A 25,142-nucleotide genomic window follows, 5' to 3' on the forward strand; every position below is an offset into this window, starting at 1 on the left:
ATTCTATATCCATTAAACTCCCCATCTGCCTAGCCTCTGGTAATCTCTATTCTACTTTCTGTCCCTATGAACTTGCTTATTCTAGGTACTTCATCTAAGTGGAATCATACAATATTTGTCCTTCTGTGCCTGGCTTATTTCACTTCGCATAATGCTTAAAGTTCATGCATGTTGCAACATGTATCAGAATTTCATTCCTTTTTAAGGCTCAACAATATTCCACTGTGTGGGTATACCACATTTGTTTCTCCATTCATCTGGTCAATGAATTTTTTTTTTTTACCTTTTAACTATTGTGAATAATGCTGCTATGAACATCTAACGGTAGTTTCAAATAATGTAAATACTTGTTAATGAGTTTACCCCCATATATTAACAGAAAGAAACTACTGTCAAATATTAAGACACTATAATAAAAAAATGGCAAGAAAGACAAAAATATGCATCCACTTGAACCAGCAATTCCACTTATAGGAACTTGCCATAGAAAATAGTCAAGAATCTGGGCAAAGATTTAACTATAGTACTTATAATTTGGAAAAACTATCCTAAACATTAGCCTAATAGAGGTTTGGTAAAATATCAAAATGAGATGTGACACAGCATTAAAAAACACTGCAGTTTTGGGGTGTCTGGCTGGCTCAGTAGGTAGAGTGTGTGTCTCTTGATCTCAGGGTCATGAGTTCAAGCCCCATGTTGGGCATGGAGCTTACTTAAAAAAACAAAAAAAAATCTAAAAAAGAAAAACACTGCAGTTTTTAGCGAGATGAAAAGACAGTCCCCATATATGATTAAATGAAAAAAACATACAATAAGCTTCCATACACACATGTACACACTCTATTAACACTGACTGGTGGAATTATGAACTTCTTTCTTTCTGCTTTCTTGTATTTTCTGACTTTCCACAATGAACTTGTGGAAATATGTGGAATGTATAAGAAAAAAAAAGTTTTTCAAAAATGGTCAAACTACGGATAAGAAAATTCTTCCCTTCCCACCACAAACATGCATCAAAAAATTAAGCCTATATACCTATTATCATGTTATATGCCTCAAAAGGCACAATTTTTCATGTCAAATCAAGCATATACAGAAATACCAAATTTGAAAAACTGAAGAAAACCAACCTGAACTAAAACAAAATGAGGAGAAACACCCCAAAATGTTCTACACGTTTAACACAATTCCTATCAAAATTCCAGCTGGTTTCTTTGCAGAAATTAACCAGCTGATCCTAAAATTCATATAGAACTTCAAGGGGCCTAGAAGAGCCAAAGCCAAAACCATCTTGAAAAAGAACAAAGTTGGAAGATTCACCCTTCCCAATTTAATTTTTATTTTTCTTAAAGATTTTATTTATTTATTTGACAGAGAGAGAGAGACAGCCAGTGAGAGAGGGAACACAAGCAGGGGAAGTGGGAGAGGAAGAAGCAGGCTCCCACCAGAGGAGCCTGATGTGGGGCTCGAACCCAGGACTCTGGGATCACGCCCTGAGCCAAAGGCAGACACTTACGACTGAGCCACCCAGGCGCCCCAACCCTTCCCAATTTTAAAACCTACTACAAAGCTATAGTATTAAGACAGTGTGATATTCACACTGTCTTAAGGATGTATAGATAAATGGAGTAAAAATAAACAGTCCAGAAAAAGACCCACATATTCATAGTTAATTAATTTTCAACAAGGGTGCCAAGAAAATTCAATAAAGAACAGTCTTTTCAACAAATGGTGCTGGGACTACTGGTTATCTACATGCAAAAACCTGAAGTCAGATACTCTAAGTAAGGTTTTCTGGAAAAGATACCCAAACTGAGTCTTGAAGAAAGAAAATTAGCTGACCCAAGCAAAGGGAAGATCACAAGCAAAGTCATGAAATAGTATGGAGTAAGTGCATATGAGTAGTACCATGAAGAGATTACTCACATATTAGAAGCAGGTAGATGAGGACAGAGAGACAGTCACCCAGGATTTCTATGCCATACAATGTAAAACAAGAAGACCAGTTAGAGAGCTACTGCCATAATCCAGGAAAGAGATGCTGAGGTTAGAATGAAAATAGTGGCAAGAGGGACAGATTAAAGACATGTTAAGCAAATACTAAATGCAAGATTTACCATCTAAATGAATATGGTTGTGGGGCAAAAAAAGAGTCTATAAAAACTCCCAGAAATTTGCCTATCAGATGACAGACTAGGAAATAACTGTGTTAATGCCAAAGCTAAGAAGTGCTCTGTGAGGTTACACTGCCAAATCAGTACACTTTAAAAGTCATCTAATAAGACTAGTATTGCCTCCAAGTGAGAAAAAGTATCTAACAATGCCTCACTGAGGTAGAGATTTTTTTCTTTAACTTATTCTAACATAATCTTAGACATAGAAAAAAAGCCTGCAAGAATATACAAAGAATCCAGTATACCCTTCACTCACATTCCCCAAATGTAACCATTGTAGGTGGGATATTCTTAAGTAAGAATAATTATTTACTTCACTTAACTAAAGGTCACTTATCCAGAAACCTCAAGAGCAGAGATCCGTAAGTAAGATAAAAAGACTTCTAAGCAGACAAAAATAGGTAAAATTAGAGAATTTAAGTTGGAAAAAGCCATCAAACATTTTTAAGTGCATCATATCTTTTTAAAAATTGAATCTCAGGATGCCTGGGTGGCTTAGTCCATTAAGCATCTGCCTTCAGCTCAGGCATGATCCCAGAGTCCTGGGATCAAGTCCCACATTGGGCTCCTTGCTCAGCGGGGAGCCTGCTTCTCCCTCTGCCTCTGCCTGGCCCTCCCCCTGCTTGTACTCACTCTCTCTCTCTCTCTCTGGCAAATAAATAAAATCTTAAAAAAAGAAAAAATATAGGGGCGCCTGCGTGGCACAGCGGTTAAGCGTCTGCCTTTGGCTCAGGGCGTGATCCCGGCGATCTGGGATCGAGCCCCACATCAGGCTCTTCTGCTATGAGCCTGCTTCTTCCTCTCCCACTCCCCCTGCTTGTGTTCCCTCTCTCGCTGGCTGTCTCTCTCTCTGTCAAATAAATAAATAAAATCTTTAAAAAAAAAAAAAAGAAAAAATATATAAATCTTACTCAGAACCCTAATAGTAGTGCTGCTCTGGTACAATAATTCTAACATGTTTGGTCACCTGGTTTCCCAAACCATAAGAATAAGAAGAAACAATTAAGAGGAATGGCAAAATGAGTGTTCCCCCAGTCTTCTAAATTCGAAAATACCAACCCAAGACAAAAATGTTCCTAGAGACAAAGAGGGACATTTGAAAGTACAAGAAAGCTGGAAAGAAATAAACAATTCAATAATAACAGAAGATTTTAATACCCCATCCTCAGTGATGGAGAGAACAACCAGACAGAAAATCAAAAAGAATCTGGAAAACTTGGCCAATACAACCAACCAACTTGACCTAACTGCCATCTATAGAACACTACTAATAAGAGCAAAATATACACTCTTTTCAAGCACACATACAAAAATCTCCAGAGCAAATCATATACTATACAATAAATCTCAATAAATTTAAAAGAATTGAAATCAAACAAAGTATGCTCTCCTACCACAAAAGAATTAAATTAGAAGTGAACAACAGAATAAGGATAGATATATATACTTGACCCTCGAATAATATGGGTTTAAACTGTGCAAGTCCACTTGTACGTGGATATTTTACAGTACTATGAATTTGCTTTCTCTTCTTTTGATTTTCTTAATAACATCTTTCCATAGCTTACTTTATTGTAAGAATACAGTATATAATACATATAACATACACAATATGTGTTAATCAATTGTTTATGTTATTGGTAAAGCTTTGGTACACTATTACTACTAAATTTTTAGAGAGTCAAAAGTTATATGCAGATTTTCAACTGCACAGGGATTGGTGCCCCGAATGCTCACATTGTTCAAGGGTCAAGTGTAGATCAATGGAATAGAATCGAGAGTCTAGAAGTAAACCTTAACATTTATGGTCAACTGATTATCAAAAAGGAGGTCAAGACCACTGAATGGGAAAAGAACAGTCTTTCAACAAAAGGTGCTGGGACAATTGAATATATCTACATACAAAAGAGTAAAGTTGGGACTCCTACCTCACACCATACAAAAAAATGAACTCAAAGTGGATCATAGACCTAATGTAAGAACTAAAACTATAAAGCTCTTAGAAAAAAACATTGGAGTGAATCTTAGTGACCTTGGGTTAAGTAATGATTTCCCAGATACAATTACAAAAATACAAGTGATAAAAGAGAAAATTGAGACTATGGATCTCATCAAAATTTAAAACTTCTGTGCTTCAAAGGATACCATCAAGAAGGTGAAAAGCAAAAAGAATGACCTAAAATATGTGCAAATCATATATCTGATAAGGGACTGGTAGTCAAAATACATAAGGAATTCTTTTTTTTTAAGATTTTATTTATTTGTCAGAGGGAAAGAGAGAGAGAGCACAAGCATGGAGAGCAGTAGGCAGAGGGAGAAGAAGGTTCTCCACTGAGCAAGGAGCCCAGTGTGGGACTTCATCCCAGGACCCTGGGATCATGACCTGAGCCGAAGGCAGACACTTAACTGACTGAGCCACCTAGGCGTCTCTATATAAGGAATTCTTACAATTCAATAATGAAAAGATAAATAATCCAATGGGCTCAAGATCTGAATAGACACTTCTCTAAATAAGATATACAAATAGCCAATAAACACATGAAAAGATGTTATACATCATTACTCTTTAGAGAAATGCAACTCAAAACCACAATGAAATATTACTTCATACCCATGAAGATAACTATGATAAAAAGGACAGACAGTAACAAGTGTTGGTAAGGATGTGGAAAAATGGACCCCTCATACATTGCTGGTGGGAATGTAGAATGGTGCAGCTGCTTTGGAACACAGCCTAGCAGTTTCTCAACAAATTAAGCATTGAGTTACTACATGACACCATATTCCCAAGAGAAATGAAAACGTATGTCCACACAAAACTTGTATACAAGTGTCCATAGCAACACTATTCACAATAGCCAAAAGGTGGAAACAATCCAAATGTCTGTCAACTGATGGATAAACAAAATGTGTTATATCAATGCAGTAGAATACTATTCGGCAATGCAAAGGAATGAGTTACGGATACATGCTACAAGGATAAACCTTGAAAACATTTTGCTAAATGAAAGAAGCCAGAGGAAAAGACAACATGCTATATGGTTCCATTTATATGAAAAATCTAAAATATGCAAATCTGTAGAAACAGAAAATAGATTAGTTGTCACCTGGGGCTGAAGTATGTAAGAACAGGACTGACTGCAAACTGGAACAAGGGATCTTTTGGGGGTGATGGAAATGTTCTAAAATTAGATTGTAATCAAGGTTACACAATTCCATAAATTTACTAAACATCATTTACATTTATTTTAGTGAATTTTATGGTACATAAATTATATTTCAATAATATATGATGTCTCTCTTATGAATCTTAAAACATTTTGACTAAAATCAAAGCCATAATATCAAATATGCCTTTTTAAAATTATATTCTCTATCTTCCCCCCTCCTCCCTCTAATTTTGTCCATTCTTTTTATCTTTAGCCTCGCCTCCAGGGTTGAGAATCACTGTTCTGAAGGGAAAAGACCTGACATCAATAAATAATAAACAACAGGGGCGCCTGGGTGCCTCAGTCATTAAGCATCTGCCTTCGGCTCAGGGCATGATCCTGGCGTTCGAGCCCCACATCAGACGAGATCGGGCGCGTTCAGGGTGGTATGGCCGTAGACCGAGCCCTACATCAGGCTCCTCCGCTGGAAGCCTGCTTCTCCCTCTCCCACTCCCCCTGCTTGTGTTCCCTCTCTCGCTGGCTGTCTCTCTCTGTGTCAAATAAATAAATAAAATCTTTTTTAAATAAATAAATAATAAACAACAAATGAGAAACACAAACACCACAAATAAGAAAAACAAATTTTGGGGTGCCTGGGTGGCACAGTCATTAAGCGTCTGCCTTCGGCCCAGGGCGTGATCCCAGTGTTCTGAGATTGAGCCCCGCATCAGACTCCTCTGCTGGGAGCCTGCTTCTTCCTCTCCCACTTCCCCTGCTTGTGTTCTCTCTCTCGCTGGCTGTCTTTCTCTCTGTCAAATAAATAAATAAAATCTTAAAAAAAAAAAACTAGGCCAAGAACTTCACTAAGCATAGAATATCTAAGGCCTTCCCATCATGGATCCATTAGCTTCTTGTCTATAAAACAGAGGTTCAGAACACAGGCTTTGGAGTGGTAGAAACCTAGAATCAAATCTTGGTTCTGCCTCTCATTCCTCAAAGGAGATTTGGGGCCAATTACTTTACCTCATTCATTCTTGATTTCATTTGCGAAATCTCACAGGACTGATATGAAAATATACATATAAACTACTTAGCACGGTGCCTGGCACAATATAATAATCAATAAATAGAAGTCTTTATTTTCTACATCTTAATAACCCCTAGGGGCAGCACTATATTAAAGCACTATTCAACAATACTTTAAAAAAACATTAAATGATTTTCAGTAGACTCACTTAGTAAGGCTGATAAGTATATAATGCATTCTTTTAAAGCTCTCCAGTAATAAACCATGTTGGCATTGCTTCAGTGACCAGGAAATACCTCTTCTACATTCAGCAATGCAGAAACATACCTCGGTGAAATAGTCCACAAAAATCAGGCCTCAAACTGAAGTCTCTTACTAAGTACAACAGCTATATATCATTAACCTGTGCATGACCATTTTTCCTTTCATAAAATGGTAACAAACTAGGAATATGTATAAAGATTACTATAAAAGCACTTCCACAGAGATTGAAATTATAGGGAAAAATCTCACAAATGTGTACCCTATATCTACTCCTTTAACCTGTTTGATATATAATCCTGGAGCATTTGAGTGAAAAGTTTGAAATAATTTTCCCCCATAGCTTATCATGGTTCTATCCATGAGAAATTCAGCATAAAATCAGTACTTTGTCAATCAATGGCTCAAGAATTTCAACTTTTAGAACTAGCAATTGAAAGAATGCAAATAAAGTCAACCTACTTATTGGGAGAAAATATTTGCAAATGACTTATATGTTAAGGAGTTAATATCCAAGATATACAAAGAACTCATATAACTCAACACACAAAAAACAAATAATCCAATTAAAAATGGGCAGAGACAGTTAGGTGGCTCAGTTGGTTAAGCGTTCAGCTCTTGATTTCGGCTCAGGTCATGATCTCAGGTTCGTGAGATCCAGCTCCGAGCTCAGCACGGTGGCATCTGCTTGAGATTCTCTCCCTCTCCCTGTGCCTCTCCCCCCTCACACTAAATAAATAAATAAACAAACAAACAAATAAGTAAATAAAATCTTTTTAAAAAATGGGCAGAAGATCTGAATACACATTTTTCCAAAGAAGACAAAGAGATGGCCAACAGAAACATGAAAAGATGCTCAGTATGGGGCACCCAGGTGGCTCAGTTGGTAGAACATGCAACTCCTGATCTCAGGCTCATGAATTTGAGCCCCATGTTAGGCATAGAGCTTACTTTTAAAAAGGCTCAATATTACTAATTATTAGGGAAATGCAAATCAAAACCACAGTATCATCTCACACCTGTCAGAATGGCTAGTATCAAAAAGACAAGAAATAACCAGTGTTGACAAGGATATGGAGAAAAGGGAATGCTGGTACACTGATAGTGGGGATGTAAATCGTGCAGTCACTCTGGAAAACAGTATGGAGGTTCCTCAAAAAACTAGGGGCGCCTGAGTGGCTCAGTCAGTTAGGCGTCTGACTCTTGATTTCAGCTCAGGTCATGATCTCAGGGTTGTAAGATTAAGCCCCATGTTGGGCTCCATGCTGAGCATGGAGCCTGCTTAAGATTCTCTCTCTCCCTCTCTCTCTGCTCCTCCACCCTCCCTTTCTTAAGGAAAAAAACCCTAAAAGTAGAAGTACCACATGATTCAGTAATTCTACTACTGGGTACTTACCTGAAGAAAACAAAAACACTTATTCAAAAAGATATATACTCCCCTATGTTTACTGAAGCATTATTTACAAAAGCCAAGATGTGGAAGCAACCTAAGTGTCCATCAAGAGATGAATGGATAAAGAAGATGTGGTATATATTCACAATGAAATATTACTCAGCCATAAGAAAGAATGAGATCATGCCATTCATGATAACATGAATGGACCTAGAGGGTAGTATGCTAGGTGAAATAAGTCAGATAGAGAAAGACAAATACCGTATGATTTCACTTATGTATGGAATCTAAAAAACAAAACTAACGAAAAAACAACAAAGAGAAACAAACTCGCTAATACAGAGAACAAACTGGTGGTTGCCACAAGGGAGGGGAGTGAGGGGATAGGCAAAATAGGGGAAGTGATTAAGAGATACAAACTTCCAGTTCTAAAATAAGTAAGTCACAGAGATGAAAAGTACAGCATAGGGAATATAGTCAATTATATTGTAATAACATTGTATAGTGACAGATGGTAACTACACTTATGGTGGTGAGCACTGCATAAGGTATAGAATTGTCAAAATACTATGTAGTACACCTAAAATTAATACATTATATGTCAAGCATAATTCAATAAAATTTTTATATAAATTGTCAGAATTATACAGTAAATTTTCCATTAACAATCCTCTCTCCCTCATATATGTATATTCACATCAATAAACATTTACCAAGTGCCAAGTACTGCCAGGATCTGGGGATAAAAGAAAGAAAGTCAGTTCTTATCCTCAAGGAGCCTACAGTTTACCCAAGTTTAACATATACTACTGCTGACTCCTGGTTCAAGAAGCTGAACTGAACACTTATATCTCTTGTACTTTCCGAGACCTGGAAAAGTGATGGCAAAAAAGTACAAAAGTATAAGTCACAAGCCAAGGACATAAATGGAAAATGGCATAGCAAATACAAGATTTCAACAACTTCTGACAGAGAGCAGACAGGAAAGAACTGGCTAGTAACACAAATCAAAGGATACTACAACCTAAAATATGTAACAGAAATGGTTCCAACGCAGGATGGAGAAGACTTGCAGGACCAAACCCCAGAGATAAGTGATCCCATAAAGCGCCAGAGTTAAAAAAACAACAACAACAACAACGCTGAGCAAAAGGGACTAACTGAAGGTCTGAATTATGACACAGTTGATGAACTCACCTCCCCATTCCACCAAAGACAAAAATCCTCACACGCAGAATATCAAATTCAACAAACCTGGATGAATAAGGAACCCCAGAGCAAAGCCCTTTGCCCTCTGGTATTTGGGTCCTCCAAGTGTAATAGCCAGCTGTCCACCCACTCACCCCAAAATAAAGCCTACCAGTTGACAACCCTGTCTCCGAACATAGAACTCCCAGTCGGCCCTTCTACTAGCTCATTCTTAAATACGGATAGAACCAGGAGACAGCCATTTGGAGAAAACCTGTAACACAGAAAAGAAAGATCAAAAGAAACAAAAATGTTCTTGGAGGAGTTGAAATAATTGAAGAAACCATTTTTAATTTAATTTTTAAAAATATAGTCCTAAAATTCAAAAATCAAAGAGGTATATAATTAACAGGTTCCCTCCCAACCCTGTTTCCCATCCATTCAGTTCCCACCACTCCCCCAACAACCACTCATTAGATTATTGTGTAGCCCTCTGGAGTTTCTTTAAACAAATAAGCAAATATAAATATATGTTCTCTTTCTCCTTCCCTACACAAAAAGTAGCATAGTATATACCAAACTTTTGTTTATAGTCACAACTACTTGATATTTTTTCCCCATCACTATATAGAGGTTCCTCATTCTTATTTTTTAAAACCTACATAGTATATAGTATTTAATTATTTGCTATGTTATTTGTTATGACAAATAGCATTGCATATTTTGCATATGTGGGTGTGTGTGTGTGTATATATATATATTTCCTGAAATGAAATTGCTGGATCAAAAGAAATGTGCATATTTAACTTTTATTGAAGCATGCTAATATATCCAGAATAATACACATAATACATATGTATCTTTATATAATGCTGCCAAACTGCCTTCCATGGGCATTGTACCAATTCAAACTCCCACCTACAATGTGTGAAAGTGTCCTTTACCCCATAGCCTTGACAACAAAAAGGTGTTATCAAACGTTTTGACTTTTAACACTCTGATAGATTTTAAAAAGAAATCTCGGTGTGGTTTTAATTAGCATTTATCTTATGAGTGAGGTTAAGCATCCTTCACATAAACAATAATTAAAGTCATGAATAAGCCAAGAATTCTTATTATCACTGCTACCACTTAAGGAAATAAAACAAGATGTATGAAGATTGGAAAGTAGGACACAAAATTCAAAACTTGCAGGCTATATGATTATCTACCTAGAAAATCCAAGCAAATCAACTAAAAACTATAATAGGAACTAAGAGAGCTCCGCAGAAAGGTCACAGATGAAATCAACAAAAGAAATCAATAGCTTTGCTATATATTGGCAATAATCAGCTAGAATATATAATTTAAAAAAACAGCTATTCTAAGGTGAGGGACCTGGAGGTGGGCAGCACTAGGAAGGGGAGGGAAGGGCTGGGTGTCTGGAGGAAGTCAGATCACTGAGATTTTAAATACACAACACTATCCTGTACATAAGAGCAACAAAGCTATAACATACTCATCTAGGAATAAACTCAAGAGGAAATATGCAATACCTATATAAAGAAAACTGTAATATAATACAGCTATAGTAAGTTAAATAATGTAGTTTCAGCACAGAACAGATAGCATAATAAACATTGTCAGAATAACTGGCTGTCTATAAGGGAGGAATATTAAAGCCCTACTTAAAACCAGTCACAAAAATAAATTCCAGGTAGGTTAAAGAGCTAAACATAAAAGCAAAACTATATAACTATCAAAAGAAAATATGGCTGGATATATTTCTGACCTGAAGAAAGGCTTTCATAAAAAGACAAAATGCAAAGACCATTAATAAAAAAGCTAACACATTTGTCCATTTGACCATGAACAAGGTTAAAAGCTAAGCAACAGACTGGGAGCAAATATTTGCAACATGTATAGCAAAGCATTAATATCTGGAATATATAAAGAACTAAAAAAATCAGTAAGAAATACAAATGGCCAATATGTGGACGATAGGAGGATGGCTCAGACTCTTTAGTAAGCAGGGACGTGCAAATTCAAACAATTTAATAACATTTTTTATCCATCAGATGAGTCAAAAATCTGTTAATATTACATTTCAAGAAGCATGAGAAATTCAGCACTTCATGCACTCTTGGCAGACAAACTGGAATAGCCTTTTCATTTGACAAATTCTAAGTATCTTAATGCATACTTACCACCAGCAATTACACTTTTTAGTATCTACCTGAGAAATACTCTTGTATGTATACAAATATGCATGCACTAGGACTTTTATTGAAGCATTGTTTGGAATAGCAAAAAATATTGAAAAGAACTTAAATATCCATGTATAAGAGAATGGTAAAATAAGCAGTGGTACATCTGTACTATGCAATAATATACATCTGTTTAAAAAATGAAAGAAGGATATATACTAATGTATTAAAATCTCCTACACATAGATACTACTAAGCGAAAAAAAAATTATAATACAGCATATACAACATATCATTTATGTGGAAAAAAACCCACAAAACCTTATGTTTCTAACTGTACTCACATATGTTTAAGTGCATATAAAAAAGCCTGGAAAGATATGCTCTTAATTTATCCTGCAGGTTAAAGAAGCAAGTAGTACTAAACACTATGTATTCATTAAAAAGAATGGTGTGAAGATATATATAGAGAGAGAAATAAAAAGAGCCCTAAGTCCTATTCTTTGGGAAAAGAGCAAGTCATAAAATATTTATTTTTTATTTGCATATGCAAGGGAATACAGGGGAAAAGGACTATACAAGTTCACAGTCAACTCTTTTTTTTTAAGATTTTTTAATTAGTTTTAAGTGATCTCTACACCCAACATGGGGCTTGAACTTATAACCCCAAGATCAAGAGTCGCATGCTCTACCAACTGAGCCAGGGTGGCGCCCCTACAGTCAACTCTTAATAATAGTTACCCACTGGAGGGCAGAAATTGTGTAAAGGTGGACCTTAAGGTTTTAATCTACCTCTATGTTATTTTATAATCCTTTAAAGCAGAATTGTGCATCGACAACCTGTACAAAAGAACCAGTTAAGGATATTATAATTTCTCAAAATAACTGAAGGAAAAAGAAAACAAATAAGGTATACACAACATAAATCCAAATAAATAGCATCAATTAACACTGAATGCTTTGTGTCAAGCACTGTAAGCCCCTTCAGCATTTTCTCATGTAATCATCACAAAAATCTTGAGGTAGATAATATTTTTATTCCCATTTTACAAATGAGGAAACTAGGCTCAAAAAATTAAGTTAACTTGTCTAAAATCACACAGCCAGTAAAAGCCAGGGCCAGAATTCAACTCAGGCACTGGACTCCCAAGTCCACTCTTTATTCATAGTATGGGGCCACATATAATATGGAGCCACATGCATAACACTATACACAACCCTGAATTGCAGATACATACAATGCATAACCACATTACAGTCCTTGGGAATTTATAGCACTAAAACTATCTTCTTCCTCACTTCCATCATCCAGTTTTGCTTTGGCAAGATCATTTCCTTAATTAAAGATGTTCATTTTGTGTGAAGAAATTTCTGGGTCTAAATTAGAAAAGGGGTTGAAATTATCTCCATCTTCTTTCATTATCAAAACTAAACAATTTATATTTATTGGGGTACCTGGCCTTATATTTATCAATCACCTACCCTCAAATCCCTAATTAACACTTATTCTGCCTAACCCTTTACAACAGTGGTGGCAAAAGTACATACAGCCCTCAAGCCAAACTCACCTCACCTCACTGCTGGTTTTTGTGCAGCAGACCTGAGAAAAATTTTTATATTTTTAAATGGTTGGAGAAAAAAAATCAAAAGAAGAATAGTATTTCATGACACAGAAAAATTATTCAAAATGCATATTTCAGTGTTCATAAATAGTTTTATTGGAACACAGCTACACTCATTCATTTACATATTGCCTATGGCTGCTACAACAGCAGAGCTGAGCTGTTGCAACAGACTTCATGGCCCGCAAAGCCTAAAATATTTACAATCTGGTCCTTTAGAGAAAAAGGTTATCAAACCTTGCTTTATAGTTTCCATAAGAAATTCATCTATTTAACTCAATTACCCCTAACAACAATCCTGAGAGCTATGTGGTATTACCCCGAATTCTGAAAATTACGAAGGCTCAGAAAAGTTTAGCGTCTTGCCCAAATCACAAAGCTAGTAAGTGAAGGGGAGAATTCTGGAACCCCAGTTTTCTAATCCAACATACTTTCTACCACACTAACACTTTCTAAGAATCCAACCCCTCCTGATTAATCAATGAGTTTAGATATTTGGTGTTAAAATTTACCAGATGGTTAGAGACATGAAAGCTTTAAACTGGTAGGAAAACATTTCTCAATTGAGAAACTTTGACTCCAAAAATGTTAATAGAATACATTGTATTTCATACATGGTTGTATAATTTACAAAGTATATTTTCTCAATTAGCCAAAAAAAAAAAAAAACCTGCAAAATAGGTAGGGCTTTTGCTTTGTTTAATAACAAATGAGGAAATCGATGCTTAACAGACTTACACCGGATCACACTGACGGCAAGACCAGAACCCAGGCTGACTCCTACTCCAGTGACATTTTCACTTGGGAACACGGTCTCTTCTCATAAGAAATGTACCTGGGTTTTTTTTTTTCCTTAGAAACAAAAGCATGTAACTCACACATTAAAAATATTAAGAAACCTAAAGTGTTTACAAGAGATAAATTAACAATTTAACAAAATAACAATTAACAGAAAGGATACTAAGAATTACTGGTCTCTTAACATTCTGATCCCTGTTCAAAGTCACCTCCTCAAAGAAACCTTCCAAACTAACCACCTGAGCTAAAGAGGCTTCTCTCTAACATCCCAGCAACCTTTAAAACCATTTCTTCTCAGGGGGCGCCTGGGTGGCTCAGATGGTTAAGCGCCTGCCTTCAGCTCAGGCCATGATCTCCAGGTCCCAGGATAGAGTTCCACATCGGGCTCCCAGCTCAATGGGGAGTCTGCTTCTCCCTCTCCCTCTGCCTCCCCCCTGCTTGTGCTCTCTCTCAAATGTCTAAATAAAATCTTAAAAAAATAAAATAAAACACTATCTTAAAAAAAACCAAAAACATTACTGCTCAGGGTGCCTGGCTGGCTTAGTCCGTGGAGCATGCGACTCTTGATCTCGGGATTGTGGGTTGAGCCCCATGTTAGGTGTAGAGATTACTTAAAAATAAAATCTTTTAAAAAACACATTCTTCTCAGCATTTATGTTCTGATGTATTTGTTGACTGTCTGTTGTTCTCCCACTGTAATGTAACCTCAAATAGAGCAGGGTCATTACCTACTTTTTTTCCTTTTCGTCTATTCCCAACACATCAACCCTGCACACTGAAGGAACACAATAAATATTTGTTGAATGAATGGCAGAACCTTACAAATATCCTGGGTAAGTCATACTCCAAAATTCATTTGGACTAACAGCTTCAGAGTAAGTTATCAGTACATTTGAAAAGGTTCTTTAGTAAGTGAACCACATCTCTTCAAGGGTTTTTTTCTCTTGCAAGAAACCTTCAAATGCTAACTCTGAATGGAAATGCCACAGCAGCTCATAAGGACAAAAATTACTCTCTGGGCAGCACTGGATATTGTCAGAGCTGAACTAGCACCCCATAGTTCTTGGGGCCGATCAAGCCAATTTCCCATTCTTCTATTAAACACATCCCCTAGTGTTTAAAACAATTCAAAATAACATCCTAATTTTAATTACACTTAACTAGAGGCTGAGATTTACCAACCAATTGTGCTGTGCTAAATTTTAATTCTCATTTTTACAAGTAACAGAACTAAAATAATCTTACATGATTCCTAAATGAATAGGACAATGTACAGGTGATTACAGCCTAAGCTACAAATAGCAAGTCTCCACAAGGTACTGACTGATATATGTTTTGGTCAAGAAGCTGGCTCACAATCAGAAACCAAATAACACATAGATATGGCTGCTTTTAGGACAAATCCAATGCCAATTTCTCATTAATTATAAACTAAATCTGCTTTCCCCCCTAGTTTTAAGCAAAGATTTCATCCTATACAAACAATCTGAAAACAAAAATAATACACTTTCTAAAAAAAGAAAACAAAACACTTATGTAACTTTACCATAAGGATCATCTAGCTTGCCATACTGAAGTTTCCTGATCATGAAAGTCTCACTGCCTCATAAAGAGCTTTAGAATATCCCCACTCTTTAAATACAAAGCATGACCTTCAAAAACGCATTTAGAAACATTTCTCCTCCACAAATGGCCAAAGAATAATTAGATACTGCCACAAAATAGCTTCATTTAAATACATGTATAGTATCATTTATTATGTGTTTTTTTATTGAAGTATAGTTGACACAAAATGTTACATTAGTTTCAGGCAAACAACATAGTGTTTCCACAAGTCTATACATTATGCTGTGCTCACAAGTGTAGCTACCATCTGTCACCATACAATGCTATTACAATACCATTAACTATGTTCCCTAGGCTGTACCTTTTATCCCTGTAACTTATTACTTCCATAACTGGAAGCCAGTACCTCCAACCCCCTTATCTATTTTATAGTTTATAAAACTTCAAGATAATTCACACGCAAAAGAATACAGCTGGACCCTTACCTCATACTACATACAAAAATTAACTCAAAATGGATCAAAGCCCTCAATATTAAAGTTAAAACAATAAAACTCTTCAAAGAAGAGATAGGGGTAAATCTTCATTGTCTTGGATTGGCAGTGGTTTCTTAAATATAACATTGAAAGCACAAGCAACAAAAAAATAGATAAATTGGACTTCACATTTCAAAACTTCTGTGCATCAAAAGACACTATCAACAAAGTAAAAAGGCAACTCTGAATGGAAGAAAATATTTGCAAAGCATATGTATGATCAGGGTCTAGTATTTAGAATATATTTTTTAAAAACTCCTTCATGTCAACATTTAAAAAAAATTTTTTTAATGGACAAAAGACTAAGACAGTTCTCCAAAGAAGAAATTCAAATAGCCAACGACCATGTGAAAAGATGCTACACATCATTAGTCATTATAGAAAGACAAATAAAAACCACAATGAGATCCCATTTCACACCCACTTAGGATGGCCATAAAGCACACAAACAAACAAAAAACCCAGAAAGTAACAAATGTTGGTGAGGATGTGAAGAAACTGGAACCCTTGTATATTACTAGTGGGAATGTAAAATGGTGCAACCACTGTGGAAAACAGTTTAGTGGTTCCTCAACAAGTTAAACAGAATTACCATATGACTCAATAATTCCACTTCTAGGTACATACCTGAAAGAACTGAAAACAGGTGTTCAAACAAAAATGTGTACACAAATATTCATACCAGCATTATTCACAAAGGTCAAAAGGTAGAAAGATCCCAAATGTCTATGAACTGATGACTAAACAGGTAAACAAAATGTACTATATCCATGCAAGGGAATATTATTCAACCATAAAAAAGGAATGCAATATAGGGCACCTGGCTGGCTCAGTCGGAAGAGCATGCAACTCTTGATCTCAGGGTTGTGAGTTTGAGACCCTCGTTGGGTCCAGAGATTACTAAAAAAATATATAAACTTTTAAAGAAAGGGATGAAATACTGATACATGCCACAACATAGTGAACCTCAAAAACATGCAAAGTGAAAAAAGCCAGACAATAAGGTAATATAATGCATGACTTCATTTATATGAAATACCCAGACCAGGGAAACCCATAGAGAGGGCAGATTCGTGGTTGCCAGGGGCTGGGAGAAAAGCGGAATGGAAACTGATGGTTTAATGGATACAGGGTTTCCTTTGGGGGTGATGAAAATGTTTTGGAACTAGATACGCAACATTATGAAGGTACTTCATGACACTGAATTGTACACTCTAAAATGGTACGTTATGTTACGTGAATTTTATCACAATAAAAAGTTACCAGGTTAAAACACAGAAAACAATGTTGCTTCATTTCTGTTAATGAAATATATATATATAGATATATATATATATATCTATATATATATATCTATATATAGATATATATATATATCTATCTCTCCATCCCTGACGAAAGGGGCATTAAAGGCTCACTACTGCAGTAACTTAACCTCAATATTTTCTAAACCGAGTATCTCATAACAAGCTCTACCAAAACAATTTAAAGTAGCATCAAATTCTACTCTTGAAGTTTTGGGAATTTCTAAATGAATGCTTTTATAGATGTCCTTTATAATCATCAAATATCTCCTAACAGTACCATAAATTTTATGATCTCAAACAAAAAGATGGGAAAAAACCCACCTCTCTGAAAGTATTCTGGGTTTTAGCCAAGAGTAATAATCAAGTATATCTGCAAACAGAGCTGGTCTACTTATACTATGATGGGGTACTGAGAAAGGGTTTTTTTTTTTTCTTACAATCTCCCCCCACGAACATATACACAAGAATTCAGACCTTCTGTTAATTTTTAAAGTAAATTTTCTGACTAGAAATCTTATAGTAATACAACAATTCTCATTTCTTTATTTCTGACTACTCTGGTTCTATGCAACCACTGGCTTCATCACTCATTGGCTAACTAATGTACACCTTAATGAAAAAATTTCTGTACTTTATGGAAGAAAGTTAAAGTCCAAATTATAGAAATTTAACTCCTAAAACACTATATAATAATTACATCAACAGATGTAAACTTATGATATGAGGATCAACATTGGCCTAGAAGTCAGAATTCCAGGGTCCACCACTTACTTACTAGGGCAGGTCTTATCTTTCTGTGCTTTATTTTCTCTCTTAAGTATAAAAAGGCAAATAACTTTCCTGCCTGCCTACCAACAGAAGTACAGTAATAAAAATATGTACAAGGTGTGAGGGGACCACTGAAGAGGGGCACCTAACGTAGCTTTGGTGGAGGATGCTGGCAAAAGGGGAAAAAGGGGGTGAGCAGGAAAGGCTTTCAGGAATAACTAATGACAGAGATTAGTCTAAAAAGAATGAGCTCAAATTCAAAGGCAGGGGAAGAGAGAGCATTCCAGGTTGGGGAGTGGGGGTTGGGGCAGGGGCATCAGAAGCAAAGGCAGAGAGATGAACACCAAAATTCTGCTTATGTTGTTCCCCTTCTTAAATAGTCAAAGGTTCCTAATTCTGCAGGGTAGTCCTTCACCTCAGCTTCAATCTAAGATTCCAGCCTTATCTCATTCCACTCCCCAGATATACCAAGCTTGCACTTCCCAGCCTCAAAACTTGCAGATTCTTCCACTCCAGGAACATCTAGTTCAAAATGGGGAGGCTACCTTGCCTGCCAAAATTGGTGCAACATTCCCAGGCTCTCATGGTGCTTTTACACTTCCACTCTACCGCTTAATATGCTAAGTATTCATCTTAATCTAAGAGAATATGAACATAGTATTAGCTTTTGTATTTAAAATCTGGGTAGCCAAAACAAGGATTACACTCTTTGCAACATCAAAGCAGAATAAAAGAAAAAGGGCATGGGAATGTTCTCAAATTTGCAACATTTCCAAGATAATATGTCAGTAAAGTTTGTAAAAAGTAACCACGAAAAGTTACAAATCCATAAACTATTAATCTTGACCCAGAACAGAATGAGACCATCAGAAGGCATCTTTACCAGAAGATAAGTAATGTATTCAGAGAACAAAATGTCCTAGTAATCTGCTATAATTTAAACTCACACCAAAAAGCAAGTGCCAATTTTCAAACAAGGTAAATTCAGAATGACCAAAAAAAAAAAAAATGTATAATTACTTAAGCATTCAAAACCAGCTTTAGTGCATTTTAACTATCCTTTAATGCAGGGTATCCTTCCTTTAGGCTGCTGACTTTAAACAATGTTTAAATTCATCAATCTAAAGGTTAGAGACTGTCTAGAAGACGCCTGCTGCTCTGTGTCATATACTGGGATCTCTTCAAAAGTTATCTTGGTATTACAAATTACTATAAATGAAAAACAGGTAACGATGCTTCCCCAGATTGGAAGCAATCACTACTACACAGAAGATTTTCACAACATAAAGCCTATTTATTCATCTAGATGCTTTAGTCAAAGGTAATTCTTAAGAAGGAAGAGCCATACCACTCACATCTGTTTTGAGGGTTCGATTTCATTTTAACAGGGTCTATCAACTCCCAAGATAGGGAGATACACACGTGCAGGATTTCCACCCACAGCCCACTCCATAAATGTTTCACCACTCTTAACTAGTCAAACAAAACCTCCTTCAGTACAGTGAAGACACCTCACCACTTTTACCCTAAACCATACCATTTCCTCCCCATCTCCAAGCTGTCAAGTCACAGAAACACCACCCGTTCCCAAATAATACCTCTCAATCTCCTTGAACCTAACCCACCTACACAACCAGACAGCAATATTCTCTCACCCGATCCAGTCCTACCGACTTTCACACATCAACTGAATCTCTATATTAAATCCACTTTCCCCCACCCCTTTACCCACTGAAACTCAACTTCCCACACCTGAAGCGATCTTCTCTTGCAGCAGCCTCAATCTCACTTAAATGATCACTCAGTCCTTTGTCAACCATCTCCCGGTCCCCCCTCATGTATCCTCCTCGCCTTCCCCATCCCCTAGTCTTCCATCAACTCCCAAAGTTGCCACCCCCAACAAAAACAGAAAAGAAGACAAAAAACGCACCTCAAACCCAAACCTGCCCTTCTCCACTTCCCCCCCTTAGAATTTTCCTCTCCGCCTGTTCGCTCAAACGGACAACAGCTCCGACAACCCCGAAGACCCAATCCCGGCCTCGTCCCATACCTCTTGGCGACGGCAATCACCCTGCCTCGGTCAAGCCGTCCCCCACTAGGGCGCTTACTCCGAACAGACTCTTGGCCGCCGCTGCCTCCCTCCATTCATCCCCGGCCCATTCATCTCTCAGCCGGATCCCAGACACGCCCCCCGGCCTCCTCCCTCTCTCCCAGAGCCCCGGCCAGCCTGGGACCCTCACCAGATCAGAGGCTCTCACGGACAGAGACTCGGACTCTTCGCTTCTCCCTCGCCCTCTTTCCAGCCTCCGCTCGCCCCTCGACGAGCCACACCGTAGAACACACACATATACACACACCGCCTCCTCCTCTATCGCCTCCTCGGATGCTTCTTACTCCCCTCCTCGATGTCTCGAGCTCCGCTCCGCGTTGTATGCGCGTGCGCGCGCGAGCGTCTCCCGCGAGCCCACCGGGCCAGCTACAGCCGGTAGGTAAAGAGCGGGCGGGGTTAGGGGAGTGGGGTGCGAGCCCAAGCTCGCGCTCGCCCGGGAGCAGAGCAGGCGCACGCGTACTCCAGTCAGGGAATTCTGGAGAGGAGAGGGGGGTGGAGGGGGGCGGGGAAGAGAGGGGAGGAAAGAAGAGGGGGAGGGGCGGAGAAAGCCAACGGAGCAGCCCCAACTCCGAACAGCCCCTATCGCTGCGAGGTGCAGAGTGGCTAGCCAACTACAGCGTGCGCACTCCTCCCCCGCCCTCTTCAACGCAGTGGGAGAGAAGGATGCGCGTCGAGCAGGAGAAAGGCTTCTCTCCTTTCCAAAAAGACACGCGTGACACCTCCTGTGTGTTCAAAAGCTCTATCTTCACGGCTGCTTTACCTTCTTCCCCTCCAAAAAAGAAAAGTCCAAGCACACAGTACTTCCCAGCCGCCCACCATCTACTCCGTTATCCGCAAGCCTCTAAATGCAGCAGCTCTGCCGAGATGTGGTACCCGCGGGCACCTTTTCACCCACCACCCCTAACTCCCTTTTTCCAACTCCCGTCTTTTCTCGCGAGACCCATACCTGCCGGCTTCGGGATTAGAAATCGAAGCACAGATTTACAAATACCGGTCTCCCGGTTACGTTGCGAGGGCAACGGCCAAGGCATGTCCCCCCCACCCCTCAGGACCGCAGTGCGCGCGCGCGGGGGCTGGGCAACAACGAAAGTGGGGATGGGAAAGGGAAGCTATGAAACGGATTTTTGAGGGCATGTAACCACTAGGCCTGGGCACGTGCCTTGCGCCTCGCAGGCGGGTGCGGTGTACCCTGGGAATTGTAGTTTTTGTTCTCTCCAGTCCCATTCCCATCCTCAGCCTTACTTAGGCCTCTGGCCAGGAGGGAAATTACCGACGCCATTTTGCTGGGAACAATGGCCTTCGGCCTAGGCAGTGACGGGTGGGGGAGGGAGTAATGTTTTAAGGGTTCAGTTAACCTCCCCTGGCCCCTCGGTGCCATAGCAACCCCTTCAGAAACCTAGCCCCGCCCCCTCTCTGCTCGGCTGGGCTCCTAGACTGCGCGCATGCGGAAAGGCCACCTCCCCCTAAAGCAGGCTCTCACCATCTTCTACCGCTCACCTCCCTTCTATAGTTGGTAGTGAATGCCACCTCCTTCAAGCTTTCACTACACGTTAACCTCAGCGCAGCGGCTTTATTTAAGAACTGCTTCCTGCATTGTATCGGGCACAGTACAGAATTGTTTCTGTCATTCTTGCATGAATAATCCTGGCTCCACAGAGGAGGAAACTGAGGCTCAGGAGGGGAAAACGGACATGACTTGCTCAAGTTCACACAACTAAGTATGGAGGAGTCAGAACTTGAACCCAAGTGTGCTCGCTTCAGAGCCCATGCATTTTTCAATCCCCCAGGCCGCATCTGGTATCTCAGCCACTGAATGAAAGCTCCTAATGGGCAGGATTTTTTTCAAATGCCCTCAAGCTTTGGCTTGATGCCTTGAGGGTAGGAGGCGTGTGGAAAACACCAGGCTAATATTTACAGGTGCCCAGCCCCAGGGCCCTATTACTGAGTTATATCAATCTTCTTTCTCCACTTTTTTTTCCTTTTCCTACTGTAGGCCTCACAACCTCAGCCTTTTCAGCCCTTTAAAAAAACATCAATAAATTTAAATATGAGCTTTCCAGAGTCCAAATGGAGTGGAACGGTAAGAGGCCATGTAGCCTTGTTTGTTGTCTTTGCATCTTTCCTCTTGAAAGTCACTTATTAATCCCAGGATTGCCAGAACATGTAAGAAACCCAGGCTATGTCCTTAATAAATTAAACTCCCCATCTTCCACTTTTGACAATGGAAAGAGACTCTAAAGGAATGAAATTCAGGGTTAGGAGGTCGAACTATTTCACCTGTGGAGATCTTCCTGGCAAAATTTGAAAGAGCAAGGTGTGATTTCTCCAAACAGTGCCACCACTCTACCTTAAAGGTCTCTGCATTCCAAATTAGCTGTAGAGTGAATGGAGTCTCCTAAACTCCTTTCCTCATTGCCCATGAAGATAGTCCCTTTTCCCTGTTAAATTGTTCACTACTATGGAGAAAACAGGAAACATAGCCAAGTAACCACCAAAGGGCAGTTTAAAAGGTTACCAAGTTATTACAAGTCTTTGTATCCCCTGACTCCCACTGAGATGGTAATTAGAAACTTGCGCCCACCATTTTCTTTAATTGAACCACAGTTTTTATTTCTCAGTGTTACTGTACTCCCATCATCACTACACACATCCACCTTTAGGGAAATCAACAGGTATCTCCCTCATTTGTGGCCTGCTACTCTTCCTTAGTCTCCCAGCGCCATGATGTAATCAATACAGAGTAATACCTGGAAATGTTAGCCCTTCAACCTGCTCAGTTATGAACCCTTCTGAGAATTCCCCCTTTGACAGTCAAACATTTGCTAAATAAATGTAAAGTAGTGTGACTTTTACAAACTTCAGAAATTAGAAAACCAGTCTGTTCCCCATTCAAGCACAGGCTCTTCTCAATTTAGACCTTTCATTGACAAACATGCTCTTCTATTTGAAGCAACCTGTCCATAACTCAGAACAAATGCCGCTATAGGCAGAAAGGGGAGTGGGCAATTATAGCTAGTCAACAATGTATGGCAGGGAATATTCCTTTCTAACCCACTGGTTCCCACTGACTCTCAGGTTGCATTTGTGATGTTTCTATTCATCAAATAGAAAATTTGATTTATATTAACTACTTGTAATTTGGCTTTACATTATTCTAGGAAAACATTTTTCCAATAATCTAGTTCATCTTATGTGAAGGCTCTGGTGCCAAGAAATTACAAAAGCTTTTGCTGGAACCATTTTTAGACCCCAGCATCCCACAGGGGTGGGGCTGGGGGTCACTTTCATGGCCCCACTAGATGTTGATCTCCTACCTACCACACAGAAGTTAACTCCTTCAATTAATAAGATGGAACAAAGATGAACCTCAAAGCTGACAGCTGACTGCTACAACCATAGGTAGAGTTGTGACTGTTTCTGAAACTCAGTTTCTGACCCTGAGCCCTCCTTTTACCAGTTATTGGGAAAACAATATAAATCATTCTTGATGTGCTTCTCTCTCATCCCAGGTGATGCCACAGTTCAGGGATCTTATGTAGTACCCAGGCATGGAGAGTGGAGGTGGAGTAAAGTTATATACTTCCAATTCCTTAGGACCTATCAGTTACTGCTCAGCCCTCTGCCCACATGGGTCCTTTCAGGTGCTATAGTTTTCTCCAATGTCTCTGCCATACTTGGAGCACAGAACTTTGTCAAGGTCACCTGTTGGTCCATCTACCTAGACAGTACACACAGCCCCTCCTCTCTTGAGTCTTCCAGCCAACCAAATGTTGCTCCTGGCAGTTTGTGCTGGTTGACCTCCCAAAGAGCTCTCTTTGCGCCCCCTCCCCCCAACCCCAAGCATCAAGGAGAGGGGAGTGAAGAAGAGAAGAATTTTTTTTTAGCCTTATGCAAATCTTTCCTTCTTCTAGTTTTCTGGCCCAGGTACGTTGTCTTTGCCTCTGGACATTAATCCCCCTTCTCTAGGTCTTCCACTTTGGGAACACAAAAGCTAGAAAGACTGACAGAGTATTTAGTTTCCTGCCTCACCACCTCCTTCCCCTGAGATACACCACAAAACGGACTACTTTTTCGGGGGGAGTGGATAGAGAAAATGGGGGGAATTACAGGAAAGAAAAAAAATCCATTTATGTCTCAAAATATTGCAGCCACATTTTCCCTCTATTAAATCTTAGCACCTAAGGCAAAGAAAATTTACTTCCCTTACTGAAAGGATACAAAAATACAGATTCAAAGGGGTACATGCACCCCGATGTTTATAGCAGCACTATCAACAATAGCCAAACTATGGAAAGAGCGCAAGTGTCCATCTACTGACGAATGGATAAAGAAGATGTGATGTATATATATACAATGAAATATTAGTCATCAGAAAGAATGCAATCTTGCCATTTGCAATGATGTGCATGGAGCTAGAGTGTATTATGCTAATCGAAATAAGCCAGTCAGAGAAAGACAAATACCATATGATTTCACTCATTTGTGGACTTTAGGAAACAAAACAGATGAACATATGAGAAGGGGGAAAAAAGAAAAATAGAAAGGAAAGCAAACCGTAAGAGACTCCTTAATGATAGAGAACAAACTGAGGGTTGCTGAAGAGGAGGTGGGCAAGGGATGGGCTAAATGGGTGATTGTTATGCTGAGCACTGGGTGTCATATGTAGGTGATGAATCACTAAATTCTACTACTGAAACCAGTATTACACTATATGTTAACTAACTAGAATTTATTTTATTTTTTTAGTCTATTTTGGATTTTATTCTAACAAGCCAAATTACATATTTTTTATTTTTTATTATAATAATATTTTTTATTATATTATGTTAGTCACCATACAGTACATCCCTGGTTTTTTATATAAAGTTTGATGATTCATTAGTTGCGTATAACACGCAGTGCACCATGCAATACATGCCCTCCTTACTACCCATCTATGGACTCTGAGAAACTAACTAGAATTTAAATAAAAATTTGAAAGGAAAAAAAAAAGAAACTGTACTTCTCATCCAGATGCCCCATGTGCAAGACAGTAATTCCCAGGGCTTGGGTGCCTG

At 38.6% G+C, this 25,142-nt stretch overlaps 1 protein-coding gene across 1 annotated transcript in view; it reads right to left on the minus strand.

Moving 5' to 3' along the window:
• The window catches only part of WNK3 (WNK lysine deficient protein kinase 3), a 158,617-nt gene extending 138,183 nt beyond the window's left edge, over window positions 1-20,434 (minus strand). Inside the window, exon 1 of the mRNA XM_044380160.3 lies at window positions 20,216-20,434. The gene's annotated coding sequence lies outside the window, so the exon portion shown is untranslated. The remainder of the gene's footprint in view (window positions 1-20,215) is intronic.
• Between the last annotated feature and the right edge of the window lie 4,708 nt (window positions 20,435-25,142).

Source organism: Ursus arctos, chromosome X (assembly GCF_023065955.2).
Source record: "Ursus arctos isolate Adak ecotype North America chromosome X, UrsArc2.0, whole genome shotgun sequence".
NCBI lineage: Eukaryota > Metazoa > Chordata > Mammalia > Carnivora > Ursidae > Ursus > Ursus arctos.